This window comes from Muntiacus reevesi, chromosome 5 (assembly GCF_963930625.1).
Source record: "Muntiacus reevesi chromosome 5, mMunRee1.1, whole genome shotgun sequence".
NCBI lineage: Eukaryota > Metazoa > Chordata > Mammalia > Artiodactyla > Cervidae > Muntiacus > Muntiacus reevesi.
In genome coordinates, this window is record NC_089253.1 from 109,519,207 (window position 1) to 109,534,974 (window position 15,768).

At 42.4% G+C, this 15,768-nt stretch overlaps 1 protein-coding gene across 1 annotated transcript in view; it reads left to right on the forward strand.

Moving 5' to 3' along the window:
• Window positions 1-15,768, forward strand: part of LAMC2 (laminin subunit gamma 2) — a 69,466-nt gene that overhangs the window by 5,149 nt on the left and 48,549 nt on the right. The window lies entirely within an intron of this gene.

The following is a 15,768-nucleotide window of genomic DNA, read 5'->3' on the forward strand; positions in this document are numbered from 1 at the left end:
TAGGGTTGCAAAGAGTTGGACACGACTGAGTGACTGAGCCCACACACAACTTGTTGGAATGGAATAGCATCCTGCATAGAGGTCCAGGCTCTGTAGTAAGACTGTGTTTATGTGTTCGTGTGTGCTCAGTCATGTCCAACTCTATGTGACACCTTAGACTATAGCCCACCAGGCTCCTCTGTCCGCAGAATTTTTCAGGCAAGAATACTGTAGTGGGTTGCCATTTCCTCCTCCAGGGGATCTTTCTGACCCAGGGATCGAACCCGTATCTCTTGTGTATCCTGCCTTGGCAGGTGGATTCTTTACCACTTCATAACCTGGGAAGCCTCACAGAATGAGGTTCAAATCCTAGCTGCATCATTTACCACTTAACGGAGTGATGCAAGCTGCCCCCCATGTTACTGGATTTCCTCATCTCTAAGGCGAAGATAATGAATTGCTGTGATTATTGCATGTACAGCATTTTGCATAATGCCCAGTAAACAGTCACAGTGTTCAGAATTACTATTATATAACTAATTGCTCTGCCAGTACCAAATGTCAGTATAATGCCTTCTGAGTTTTAAGTGGTAAAGTTTTGGAAGAGGCTCCTTTCATTAGTCCAGGAAAGGTGACGAGGAGTCCTCTGGCTCAGGCTGAAGTGAACTCTAAATTTTATCCAATGAAACAAACAGAATTCCTCGCAAGGAACCCAGAACAGATTGGAATTTCAGGATTGAGTTTCATATCATTTCTTCTTACCTTTTGTCAACCATCGTACTTCATCACATACAAGTTCAGCATCTGTTACTTTCTGGAACATACCCATGTATAAGATGACCACCACATTAGATGGTCTGTCACTTCTCAAATTCCATTTTTAGCATTCCTAAAGCCACTTTAATGCAGTTTTTCTCTATTTTGGATCAGGTGAATTGAGACACGGCTCTATGTGTCTTATCTTTTGCTGCTGTCACTGAAAAGTACGCCATTTTCAGAAAACATGAAAAAGATTTAAAAACTGTCTTGAAGCCCTCGTTGTGATCATCACAGCATAACCATCTCAAAAGGGTTACTTAGGATAACTTTCAAGTGCTCGCAATTATGGAATGATGAACTATTAGGAGAATTGTGTTTGATAGCTTGGCCTCTTTCTTACTTATATCTGAAACATTGGTTGAGGTCATTTCAGGTTAACATGTCTTCCCCAAATAATACTCTATTTTAAAAATAAAGTAACTGAGAAAGTGCTATGTAACAGAGATTTTGAAAAGACTTAAATGTGGCCTTATATTCATCTTATATTCAAGTATGTATAATAAATGGGAGTATGGACATGTGTCGGAGTGTAAGCTGAAAATTCCCATGTAGGTTTAAATTTTGAGTGTCCTGAACTGGGGCAGCCACTGGTTTAGCGCCACTGACCCAAGAAGCTGAGGAAGAATGTGCAGTCAGTGTTTATGGGAAAGTCAGGAGCATGAAATCAAGATGTTGAGGCCATCCTGGGAACATTTTTTCCCATTTAAGTTCTTAGTGGCTGAACTATTTTGACTTTTTTTTCTCCTAGAGAAATTTGCCAGGACAAGATTTAACAATCTATTATAGACCAGTGTAGAAATAACACCATAGATTCTAGAATACTCTAGTCACAAATTAGACCAAATAGATTACTGAATCATACTGAGCTGTGTTCTAATATAATTCCCAGGTATATGATGTAATATTTGAGTCACACCCAAAGCCAAAAGCTGAGTCTTTTTTTGTGTCTGTGGGTGACTGTATGTCTGTATACATGTCTCCCCAACAAACATGGGCTTCCTTATATCATAAAAGAAGAAAAGAATGGCAGCACTGATCAATGTGATGAACTTCCTCCATCACAAGAAGGTGGAGATCAATTGGGCAAATGTATATGTATCCTGGACTTCTTCAGTCTTGTTGACCTCTTTACAGAAACCTGACTGTCTTTTCCAGATTTTATTTTCTTTTGTTGTGTGAATATGGATCTCTACACCCTAGAAAAAATTAAATTGCAGCCAGATCATTTCTCACACTAACTTAAACATTGGAAAAATGATCAGATCTTCAGGCATACCTATATTGGGCATTTCTTATGAAAAGGTTTGCACGTTTCACCACTTTCTTCTTTTATTAAAGGCATCATGGACCTAAATGAGAATAACTCCTAAGGGTTCTCCACCAGAGCCTCTCCTTTTAAAGTTAAGGAAAACGACACTCAGGGAGGCAAAGTGACTGTCCAAATCCTCATCACTGGCTAGAGCACAGCTGGGCTCCAGGACATGTGACCCTCATTTTAGATTGGAAAATTGAGGCACAGGACAGTGATTGCCTTGACCAGAGCCAGGCAGTTAGTAACAGGACTGGACTTCAGTTGCTAGTTTAATGTTCTTTAACAAGATACCTTCATGGCTTATTTCTCATTCTTTTAAGAATTTTCTTTTAAATCAATTTTCAGACCTGATGGACTCTTCGATCTATTATAACAACAGCCCTTATGTTTCTAGCTGAGACGTCTGTGTCCTGGCTTTTCAGAGCTCTGTGTATGTGAGTCCATAGTCCTTTAAAAATGGCAGTGAAAAAAAAAAATGAAAAAATAAATAAATAAAAAACAAAAATGGCAGTGAACAACAGGGTAAAATCAGGCACAAACTCCAATTTCTAGAACTGATAAGAGAGAAAATTTCAAATTACCAAGTTTCCTCTTCTATTTTTAAAAAAATTTTATCACATAGCTTGTATTTGACCAAGTGGCTCAAGAATCTTCACCACCACACAGCGACAGGGAAATCCTACCTCTCAATGTTTGGAAACTATGAAAGCATCAGTGTGTCCAGAGGCTATTTTTCTCCCCCTGGCTGGAGATTATTGGAATATGTTTTGAAGTTTTTCAGGCTTCTGTCAGTTTCACAGCTAGAACACTGACCACTAAGCTTTATACATACTTATTGTTCTTTCACGTCACTACTTATTTTGCTGTTGGTTAAAGGGGATTTCTAATGTTTAAAGATCATTTCTCATCTCAATAGGCCAGTCTACTTTGTGAGCCCAATGGATCCAGTGGCATCCCAAAGCTGTGGTTCTTGTCTCTTCCGAGGGGTTGTACGTGGCATATGGTAGGAGGGGATCTTCACAGGCTGAGATCTTCAGGGACAGAGGCCAGGCCACAGCTGACTGGGCATGGCAAGTGACATCATTTATTTATTTATTTATTTTTATGTGTTTATTTATTTGGCTGCATTGCGTATTAGTCACAGCACGTGGGAACTTCACTGTGTCATGTGGGAACTTTTTATTGCATTGTTCGGGCTTCTCTCTAATTGTAGCATGAGGACTCCAGAGCTTGTAGGACCATCTCCAGGGAAGGTGGACCACTGGATCTTCCTTGTAGGAAGGTCTTAACCACTGGACCACCAACGAAGTCTCCATTTCATCCTTTAAAGTGATCTTGAATTTTACGGTTTTATGTTTAGCTGCTTCTAGTTTTGGAGAAGGCTGTGGCACTCCACTCCAGTACTCTTGCCTGGAAAATCCCATGGATGGAGGAGCCTGGTAGACTGCAGTCCATAGGGTCATTCAGAGTCGAACACGACTGAGTGACTTCACTTTCACTTTTCACTTTCATGCATTGGAGAAGGAAATGGCAACCACTCCAGTGTTCTTGCCTGGAGAATCCCAGGGACGGCAGAGCCTGGTGGGTTGCCGTCCATGGGGTCGCACAGAGTCAGACACGACTGAAGTGACTTAGCAGCAGCAGCAGCTTCAAGTTTTAGCTTCTTCAGGTGTGTCTCAATACGTTTTCTATTTAGAGTAAGAAACTGGAAAGGCACTTCCTTGCTCACAGCTGGGATGTAAGACACTCGATCCTACATTCTGCTGGAAGCTTCTGGTCCAAATTCTTCTTACAATAGCTGTTACCTCTCTTCGTGGATACATCAAAATGATTGGGTTCCTAAAAGACCATTTAATTCACTGTTCTCACTTTAAGCACCACAATTTTAATTTACTATTTTCAAGTGGATTTTTTTTTCAACAATGAAATTTGAAGGAAAGTGATATAAAATGCATTCTACACCTTTTTTGACATTGTAATGCACAGATTAAGATGGTCAGATAGCATCAGCGACTCAATAGACATGAATTTAAGTAAACTCTGAGAGATAGTGAAGGACAGGGAAGCCTGGAGTGTTGTAGCCCATGGGGTTGCAAAGAGTTGGACATGACTTTAGTGACTCAACAACAACAACAATGTAGACAAATTACTATGTTCTTTTGGCAAAACTAAGAGCTCAAATGGTGCCTGCCTGGTAAGCATGCACATACCTAAATTTGTATATCTTTGTGAAGGAATGTAGTGATAGCAAAAAAATCTGTGGCTAATCTCCTTGTACAAAAATATCTTGTTCATGAAAGCAATGAAAGGTTTAATGAGGAAGAATCATTAGGTAACTTTTTTTTAAGGAGCCAAAAAGCGCAAATGTAAACAATAGAAAAACCAAATTTAATGTATGCTCCATAAAGCATTTCAGTGCAAATCAGAATTTCCTTTTAAACTTTTCTTTATTCAGAGTCCTCGTACATGATTTCTTTCCTTTTCATCCTCATTGCTTCAGGGGTCACCTCTAGCTGTCATGGACTCTCTAATGTCCTTTAGTTCAGCCATTTCTTACAGGGGCAGATGACACCTTTCACTGGGCCATGTACACTATGCTCATTAAGTAATAGTCAGGTGTGCTTTCTATCCTGGGATGCTTTTCTTTGATGATCTCACGAAAAATAGAAATTCCTGCAGCAGTTGGCTCAGATAGTAAAGAATCTGTCTGTGATGCAGGAGACCTGGATTCGATCCCTGGGTTTGATCCCTGGGTTAGGAAGATCCCCTGGAGAAGGGAATGGCTACCCACTCCAGTATTCTTGCCTGGAGAATTCCATGGACAGAGGAACCTGGTGGGCTACAGTCCATGGGGTTGCAAAGAGTCAGATATGACTGAGCAATTAACACTTTCACTTTCACAGCAATTTCTGTGGTCAGAAGGCTGTAGGGTAACAAGCGGTTGATGAACTTTCAGACAGAATCCTTACCGAGATCACTACTGATCACACCCTGTAGCTGACTCCTGCTGTCTTGGAGTCAAGCCCTTAAAGATACCATGTGTAAGAGAAGGGAGTCTCTTCTGTATCCTTTGTGTCCTAACCTTCTCTTCCCTCTTAGCTTTGCTAGTCAGACAGAAATTGGCCTCCCCAACCTTCCTGTTCTCTGAGACCTCTCCCCCTGTCCCCACTGTCTGCTGGGGCCCCGGTGGGGTGTTAGGGAAGACGTCTCTCTGGTCTATTCCTCCCCAGCTGAGTCATCCATATCCTCCTGTGCCATTTCTAAGTCTAGATTACAATACAACGTGCTATGAACTTGTGATGAAAGTAGGTGACTCATTGTAAGCCCTAATCATTGAAAAGGAAAACGTGGTAAGCTGAGTTTCATTGGCTCTCAATGACCAGACCACTTAGAATCAAAAAGATTTGTCTGTACTCTATCATTCAAAATTTTCCATGGGATTTGAACACTGGCTTCTGTTGGTCCTCTCAGAGCACTTCACGTCGCAGGCTTATTTGTATTGCTTGGGCATTTGCATGTCCTGGAAAACAAATGATCAGGCAGATTACAGCACCAGTGGTTCTGGCAGCGTTGGCCTAAAAGGAAGCTGTGAAAACTCCGAGGCAGAGAACTGAATTCAGTTAAAAAGCTCTTACAGAGGGAAACCTTTTGGGTTTTCTTATTTTAATTAGAAAACGTATTGCAACATACCTGAAGAAGCTAAAACTAGAAGTCACATGTAAAATCATAAAATTCAAGATCACTTTAAAGGGTGAAATGGAGACTTCCTTGGTGGTCCAGAGGTTAAGAATTCACCTGCCAATGCAAGGGACGTGGGTTCAATCCCTGGTCGGGGAACTAAGGTCCCACGTGCCTCACGACACCTAAGCCCATTGTGTAGCAACTGCTGAGTTCTAGAGCCCTCATTTCACAACTAGAGAGGAGCCTGCACAGCATCAGGAAAGATCCTGCATGACACAATGCAGATCACGTGCGGTGCAACTATGACTCAATGCAGCCAAATAAATCAATAAATATTTTAAAATGAATAAATAAATGATGAAATGTTCAGATTTTGCTTGAAAGTATTTACCCAAACTGAGAAGCATATGAAACCTTGGAAAGAAAAATCTCACATAGGAGATTTTAAAACTGGAAAATATGAACATTTTCATTATCATCTTTTTAAAAATTATAATACAATAAAAATTCTCATCTTGTCATCTTGAGTATCATAGACATGGAGACTTTCAATTTTTGCAAGCAGGATGATAGCTTCCAATGCCCTTGATACCAAACTGATAGATGTGTCAGGTTTTTCTTGCTTCAGACTTCATAAGTAATGTGCAATTGGAGTATTTGTAGAAATAATTAAAAAAATACTTTATAATAGATTGCTACTTAAAGGACACCTGCTTTAAATGTTTTTGTTCTAAAAATAGGCATTTACCAGCTTTTTAAAGTGAGTATACTATTCTCTCCTTTACTTTTATTCACCATTTCTATCTAGTTATTTATATTTGGACTTCTTGATGAAGACCCTCATTACAGCTGACTTCCCAGAGGTGATGATGTCTTTGAGCAGAAAAGAGTTGTCAGTACATGAGGCCAGTTCTTTGACTCAGAGGAAGGGGATGATATATAAATAATAATAAATTAAGATTGAATTTGTAGTGTAATTTCTTTGAACAAACAAAAGGGAGGAGAGTGGTTGGGATTGGTAGCCCCAAATCACATCTCCCCACTATGATGCTTTTCCTCTAAAACAAGAATGTTAAGAAGCAGAGGAAGTAAAAACATAAAATGAAATATAAGTGAAATGAATGGGAGATAGCTGAAATTAGGCTGGAAAAGTAGATAGGATTAGACAGTGCAAGTCTTTGTAAGCCATGTTTAGGAGTCTTTATCTAAAATTTTTAAAAAAGGCATCATAGAGTTTGAAACAGGGAGATATTGGTAAAATTTGTATTTGAAAAAGCTTTTCTGACTATACTGGGTGGAGGGAGGCAAGAGAAGTTGCAGAGGATTCAGTTAGGAAGCTACGCCGGCAAGAGACGAGAGACAACTGGGATTTGGTCTCGAGTGGCTGTAATGGAGATAGACTTGGATGGGCTTGAGCTGTTTAGAGGATTATATTAATACGATCGGGCATTGACTAGAATATGGGCAAATGAGAAAGATGGAGACCCTATAAGGATAGCTCTCAGCTTTCTGACTTGAAGGGATGACAAAGTTTGGTGGTGGTTTTTTTTTATTTTTTTAATTGTGATACAGTTGCTTCACAACATTGTGTTGGTTTCTGCAATACAAAAACCGACTCATCTCTGTGTGTACACATATCCCCTCTGTCTCGGGCCTTCCTCTCACTGCCCCCAGCCCACCCCTCTAGGTCATCACAGAGCGCTGAGCTGAGCTCCCCGTGCCATCAGCAGGCTCCCACTAGCCATCTGTTTTATGCACGATAGCGTGCATATGTCAGCCCCACTCTCCCAACTCATCCCATCCTCCCCATCCCCTCCACCCCGTCCACATGGCCATTCTCTACATCTGCATCTCTATTCCTGCCCTGCAAATAGGTACCATTTTTCTAGATTCCACATATATGTGTGAATACACGATATTTGCTTTTCTGACTCACTTCACTCTGTATGATAGGCTCTAGGTCCATCTTTGTCTCTAAAAATGACCCAATATCATTCCTTTTTATGGCTGAGCAATATTCCCTTGTATATATGTACCACATCCTCTTTATTCATCTGTCAATGGGCATTAAGATTGCTTCCTATGGAGAATAATATGGAAGTTCCTTAAAAAACTGAAAAATAGAACTACCATATGACCTAGCAGTCCCACTACTGGGCATATACCCTAAGAAAGCCATAATTCAAAAAGACACATGCACCCCAAAGTTCATCGCAGCATTATTTATAAGTTTGGTTTGTATATGTTTTGTGTAAAGAGCTTTTGAGATAACCAGTTTAAAATGTAAAGTGGATGGCTGGGCATGAGGATCTAATTGAGAATGAATTCTGGGCCAGGGAAGTATCTTGGTACGTCCACACCTGTTGTGGTTATTGAAGTCCTTGGCTTGGATGAGAGAGTTTTAGAGTTCTGTTGTGAGAGGCATGGAGGCTCAGGACTCAGACTTGAGAACCACCAACACTTAACGTTGGGGCAAGGAGAGGATCCCACAAAGACTTGAATGGGGAGAGGTGAGAAGCCAAGAGGAGCCTGGCAGTATGATATCATAGTATCCAAGGGGAGAGAGTCTCAACAAGGAAGCAGAAGAAAAGATTCGATGTCTCAGAAAAGGAATGAGAGGCAGAAAATACAAGAAAGGAAACATACCTGTCTCATCCTCTAAATTAGGAAGAGAACTAAGCACCATCCCTAAGTGGTTTATATGTGGACTTATCCCCAGGAGATTCCAGGTCACTTATTCTAAACTTGCTGTTGTTTAAGTGACTCAGTACTAGTGCTCTTAGCCGCTGAAATGGCAATAAGAGCAGCGAAGCTCTACGTAACAGGAGCCAGCACACACTGTCAGGTTCAAACATGACGCTCAGATTCCTAACTCCTGAGATAGTCCCACACAGGGGCCAAATACATTGCCTGTCAAGACTGCCTGATCGCGGCAGACTGGTCTCATGGTCTCACACCTGCCTCACCCCTGCCCCTCCTTGCACGCAGTCCTAGGCACACTGCCCTTTGCGATGGTAGCTTCAGGCTCACACGCAGAGGTCAGGCCATCCTGGCGCTGAAATGGTTCATCCAATGAAAGCTGCAACCTGGAAGTCTCATACGCTCCTTCCAGCAAAAGTATCACGCTCCTCTAGCAATTCTTGCTGTTCTCACCTCCCCTTAGTTTTTACTTTTTTTGGTATAAACATTAACTTTTTTTTTTTTTTTTTACAGTGAATGCCTTATATATAGACAATGAAAACTTTATGTATTAATGTTGAGGAAATTTCATGTTGGGTCCCTAGAGTCCTGGGAAATTTCTCTATGTTCCAGTTCTTGTTCAGCTTTTCTAGAATCAGACTGCCTTCCTTCTTTCCTTCCTCTGTCTGTCTTCCATCCATCCTTCCTTTCAGCCATCCTTTCCTCTAAGAGTCACAGTTGCAAGCCCTGTACTAAGTACGATGGGCTATATCGACTGAAAAAAGTACACACAACCTAAAAGTTGAGAGTTATGTTTTATTTGGTGGAATCTTTTAGAACTTAAACCCAGGAGGGAGCATCTCAAGTAACCCTGAGAGAACTGCTCCCAGGATGCGGGGTGGGTGGGAAGAGCAGGTATATAGAAATTTTCTAACAAAGGGCAGGTAGCCAGGATGTCAAGGTTTTTTTGTTGTTTGTTTGTTTTGTTTTGTTTGTAAACTAAAGAAAACCAGATATCCCAGGTTAAGGAATTTGGCACTTTTCTATGTATGGAAAGATGCGGGAGTCGGGACTCACTGAAACCATCCCTTTGATGTGCACCTCATCTGTCTGGGAGCAGAATCCTGTGTTTTCACATCCTGAGCTCCCTTTCCTTAGGGCTCAGCGCAGGGAGTGACTGCAGTCTGATGGCTTCTAGATGGCGGGTGTTCTTCCTGAGTTCCTTTAGAGTTCACTGGCTCACGTTGGAGGGCTGTAATCTCTGATGAATGACTGTGACTTGCCTGTTTACTGATATGGCAAGTAATATTCCTTTTCTCAGATACGAAAGTGAGAAATGCTGTAGAGGAAGTTAGTCATGTACACGAATAGGGATGACTCAGGATAGAAAGTGCTAAGTGCCATGAGAGAGATGGAGATGAAGACCTGTGGGCAATCAGAGAGAGAAGCTCTTAACCGGTTATCACTATGGACCGATGCCACCTAATTTTTGTTCCTAAGATTGCTCTTCTGCAGGGTGAGTTCAGAGAGGGTGGGAGCAGGTAGTGGCCAGGCAAAGGAAACAGCAAGCCTAAAGGCCTAAAGGGAAATAGCTTGTGCACCCCAGGATTAGTGCATGCCAGGGTCTATGTGTTGGAGTCCAATGAACAGGAGATAGAAAGAGGACCAAGGTCAAGGTGGAGAGGTCAGCAGGGCCAGATCTAGAGGGTTTTGAGAGAAGTTCGGATTTAAAATTTTGTTGTTACCGTTAGAGCACTAAAAAGCACAAGGCTCCATCATGCGAAGGTGGAAACTAGATCAGCCTGGTGAAAAGCAGAGCCGCGTCTTTTATGTTTAGAACAATAGAAAGAGGACCTGCTTCTACACACACGGTCACAGGAATGCCAAGTTGTTGATCCGTTCTCGTAATTGCTTTCAACATTTCCTCTGGAGAATTTAAAATGAGGGCTTGATGAACTGCAGCCCCGCATGCTGATTATTCTAAGACCTATCCTCAGTACAACCCTAGGAAATATTTTCAGTTTCCTTTCATTCTCTGAAGGATACAGCTTGGAAACAGCCTTTGGCCCCAAGCTTCCTGTCCCAACCGGTTGCAGTTGTGTGTCTGAGTGAGGGTGGGAGTGTTAGGTGGGCGGGAGGCGGTCTGCACACCTTGCTGCATTGTTTGCAGACTTTGCAGCTCCCGGACTGTGCTTCCTGGCGGGGAGCCTGGGGGGTGGCGGGCGGATCAGCCTGCCTCTGGCTGCCCCGCGGGCTTTTCTAAGAAGTACCTTGAGGGTCAGCGATGATGTGCTATTACAGTTATTATGATAATCAATGCTTAAGTGCCAAAGAAGCAGCATACATCGCAGTCAGACACAATTACCACCCACGTTTTCCTAGACTGAAAGAAATACAAAAAAGTCCTGAGTGGCAGGTTTGGTTTCTGAAGTGTTTATGCGGGGCTTGAGGTGAACTTGATGAATCTCCTTTCTTTAGCTTCTGGGGAGCATCCCTGCTGACAGGGCAAGGATTTAGGAGGGGTGGAGTGAGGGGATGGGGAGAGGATAGGACAAAACCTTGAAAAGATGTCCCTAATTTGGAAAGAGTACCATAGAAATGAATAGTCAAATAAGGGTAGTGGGTAGGACCTGGTTCCTGTGATACAGAATCAGTGAGACAGGGAGAAAGATTCTGCCACTCTTAATTCCTAGACCCTATAAGTCTTCAGGTCTGTTCAGGGTCCAAGTCAGATTTGTTTCTGTATTTTCTGATACAGTAATAGCTTGATGCCTAATCCTGGACCTATGCCTGTCCATGTAGAATGAGGAAAACTGTGATAACATGATGTGTATGGGACAAAGGACATGTCCAAGGTGTGTATGTGACAAAACCCAATATATATAAAATAAGCGTATATTTAATATCTTATTTGGAATTCTCCAGGCAAGAATGCTAGAGTGGATTGCCATTTCCTTCTCCAGCAGGTCTTCCCAACCCAGGGAATGAACCAAGGTCTCCTGCATTGCAGGCAGATTCTTTACTGGCTGAGCCACCAGGGAAGCCCATATAAAACATTATGATTCCCTTTATTGAAATCTTGCTGGCTCATAAACCCCAGTGTCTGAGCACCAGGGCAGTGCCCCTGTTAGATGTGAAGTTATACTTACTAAATGATTGAAATAAATGTATGTCTTTTCCTCTAAGTCTGATGAAAACTCCATGAAGTCTTGAACATCTGTTGGTGTTTTTTTTTAATTTTATTTATGGCTGTGCAGGGTCTTCACTGTTGCGTGTGGGCTTTCTCTAGTTGCAGTGAGCCGGGGCCACTCTTCATTTCGGTGCATGGGCTTCTCACTGCAGGAGCTTCTCTTGTTGCCGAGCACATGCTCTAGGTGTGTGGGCTCAGAAGTTGTGTCTCATGGGCTTAGTTGCTCCACAACATGTGGGCTCTCCAGGACCAGGGATGGAACCCATGTTCCCTGCATTGTCAGGCAGATTCTTAACCACTGGACTACCAGGGAAGTCCCATCTGTTGGTTTTTATCTACCACTAAATCCCTGGAAACAGGGTCTGGCACATAGATGTTCAGTCTATATTTGTTGGATGAATGGACATGGAAAAATGATTCCCAATGGACCCAGGATATGTCCAAGATCCCCATCTTTATCCTTGTATCATTTGCTTTTGTGTCAAGGCTCCCTGATGGAAACCAGACAATATAGTTAAAAAATTTACAGCTGGCCCCAAATTTAGAAGAATAGCAAGTAGATTTCAAAACAAAAATTTAAAAAATTCTATAACAGATTTAAAGCTGAACAAGGCTAAACATAAAAAAGGAAGTATAATAAAAAACATTTTTAGAGTTTCCTCTTGTTTTAAAATGTATTAAAGGTGTGTGTGCTCAGTCACGTCCGACTTTTTGTGGCCCCATGGACTATAGCCCGTTAGGCTCCTCTGTCCGTGGAATTCTCCGGGCAAGAATACTGGAGTGGGTTGCTATTTCCTCTACTCCAGGGAATCATTGAACCCATGTCTCCTGCGTTTCCTGCATTGGCAGGCGAATTCTTTACCACTGCCCCACCTGGGAAGCGTACATAACCCTGGGCTTAAAGAGAAGCCCGACTGAGAGAGGAGGGTAACTTACAATAGGTTTGCAGCAGAGTTCCAGAGTGGAGAGATGCTGCCTAAAGGCCTCCTGTACTGGAATTATATGAAGGCGTCTCCATCGAAGGCTGTGAATTTTAAAGGAAGAACATTAGTTCTTTCATAACAGAGCTTTAAAGCAGAAAGGACAGAAGGAAAGGGAAATGGTTAAAAAAAGATTATAACGGGGTTTTCTATTTTTAAAATAATGCTCTAAAAATACATCACTTCCTAATGAAATTAACTTCTACCAGCAAAAAATTTGTTTTGAATGAAAAAAGACACAGTTATCGACTTCCCTGGTGGTCCCGGTAGCTAAGACTCCACGCTCCCAATGCAGCGGGGTCTTGGTCAGGGAAGTAGATCCTACAAATGCATCTAGAAGTTTGAACGCTGCAGCGAAGATCTAAGATCCTGCAAGACCCGGCGCAGACAAATAAATAAACAAAACAGACATAAAATAAATACAAAAAAAAGAAAACGGAGACCACACAAAAAGCAGAAAAGAAAAAAAAAACAATGAGACGTTTGAAATTATTTCGAGATTGTTCCCAAAGGTCATCCAGGGCAGGGAAGGCCCTGGCTCAGTGTGGGATCCAACTGGATAGCCTCACAAGGATCGTTGGCTGGTGGATTTAGCTCTTGTTCGTGCCTAATGAGCTGCTTGGCAGAAATTTCACAGCACATGACAGTGGTGTGGCACATCTGTTGGAGATCCAGAAAAATCCGTTACACAAACATTCGTTGGGAAAGATTTGGCTTGGCATCAGTTCTGTGAAAAAGCCCTGGGAGTTTGAACTGAATGCAAACTTCTTGGGCTGTGCGTTTAGTGAAATGTTAGACTCATCCGTGGAATTATAATATCTGGTCCTGCTCTAAGCTGAGCTGTTCGACCCGCACTTGAAGAGCTGTAATAAATTCTGGTCATTTAAAGAAAGGCAGTGAAAATGAGAGTTTGTTCCTGGGAGGGGAGTCAAGATGAATCTAGAAATCGTGACCTGGGAAATGGTTGAAAGTTCTGGAGGTAACAGATCTTCAGCTTAACCTGAAGGAGAGAAAGCTAAAGATGAAGATGGTCCTATCTTCAGATACTCAAGGGCTTGGCTAATGCAGCACCTTGTAAATGTAAATGTGAGAAGTGTGTGATGAGTCAATAAATAGAGAAGAGAGTAGGTGTGTCTGTGTATGTGTTGTTGTTGTTTTCCACAGAAGAACAGAATGCAGAATAAAATTGCAGGGACATCCCCAGTGGCTCAGTGGGTAAAAATCTGCTGCCAATGCAGAGGACATGAGTTCCATCCCTGGTCTGGGAAGATCCCACATGCCTCGGGGCAGCTAAGCCTGTGTGCCACAGCCTCTGAGCCCAGGCACCTAGAGCCTGTGCTCTGCAACAAGAGAAGCCAGCGAGATGAGAAGCCCACGCTCACTGCAATTAGAGAAAGTTCGTGCACAGCGATGAAGACCCAGTGCAGCCAAAAATAAATAAAATATCAGATGAGTAAGAAAAGGAAGGAAACCAGTTAAAAATTATAGTTTAAAAAATAAAATTGCATAAAAATAATTTGTAACAATCAAAGCTGTCTCAGGAGGGATGGGACATCTTGCAGATTAGGAAGAACTGGAGAAGAGGCTGAATAACTCTCCATGAGGGAGCCATAGAAAGAATACCTACACACAGTAGCAGACCAGAGCCTTGAGATACAAGAGTGACATAGAGAGGTGAGAGCATTGCAATTGGACAAACCCAGGAGCAGTTACACCTTTGCCACTTGGCTGTGTGAGCTTAGGTGAGACACCTACCCCCTCTACGCATTCATTTCTTCATCTGTTGAATGAGGATTATTAAACCCATGTTAAAGTGTTATTGCAAGAATTAGCTGAGCTGCTGAATGTAAAGACCCAGAAACAGACTGGTCTCTGGACAGAGGTTCTTGACTTTGCTCAGATTAGGGGCACCCACAGGAGTAAGAGAATGATTCTTAGGAGCTACTGCAGAGAAGTCCCTTATGAAGGTAGCAGCTATACTCGGTCACCTTTGCCACCTTTGTGCCGTCAGAGCTGGCAAGGCCTGCACAGGCAGCTGCTCTGTACATGTTGATACATTTGCTGACTTTTAAAATGAGTCCCCAGGGTAAGTCATGGCCCTGGACATTGCCAAAGACAAGTTCTCACTAGGGTTGCGTGGCCAATAGAGACAGTGTCTCGGGGGGAAAGAAAGTGGCTTTTGGCAACAGACAGAGGTTCAAATCCCAGCTTTCCACTGGCTTAAGTTACTTAACTTTTGTGAGCTGCACTTTTCTCATCTGAGGCAATACCTCTCTCCTGTGAGTGAGGGGTGAAATAGCATAGACCAAGGACTTGATCTTTTCTCAGTGGGATCCTTTTGACAACCAGGGAGGTAGAAAACGACGCCAGAAAACGACGCCTACGTTTAAAAAAGAAATAAGGTTCAGAGAGTTGAAGTGATTGCTTGAGGAACTAGCAGAACTGGTACTTGATACCTTTCTTTTAACCCCAAGGCGCATCATCTTTTCCAGAGCGTGGTTGAAACATTTGTTGGGGGTCTGCTGTGTGCCAGGTACAACGCTAAGGATTTCCCCTGTTAACTCATTGGCTGTTCCGGTCCTGCATGGAGATGTTAGTCACCCCACAAGTCTCTTTGGAACATGCACAGCGTAAACTTTCCTAGACATCTGGGGTTCTTAATGGGACTGTGGTTCTTTTTGACGCCTGACTTTGGGAGAGACACTTATGACACAGTGAGAAGGGAGGAAATACCTGTCCAGATAGTCATATTAGCTCCTCAGGCAAAGAGAACCCTCCTGCATTGTTGGTGGGAGTGTAAATTGGTGCAGCCTCTATGGGAAACAGAATGGAGGTTCCTCAAAAAACTGAAGTTGCTATGTGATCCACCAATCCTGTTCCTGGGCATATACCGAGACAGAACTATAATTTAAAAAGACAGATGCACCCTATGTTCATGGCAGCACTGTTTACAGTAGTCAAGGCATGGAAACAACCTAAATATGCATCAGGTGATGAATGGATAAAGATGTGATACACACACACAATGGAATACCACTCAGCCTCAAAAAGAATGAAATAATGCCGTTTGCAGCAACACAGATGGACCTACGATTATCGTGCTGAGTGAAGTCAATCAGAAAAAGACA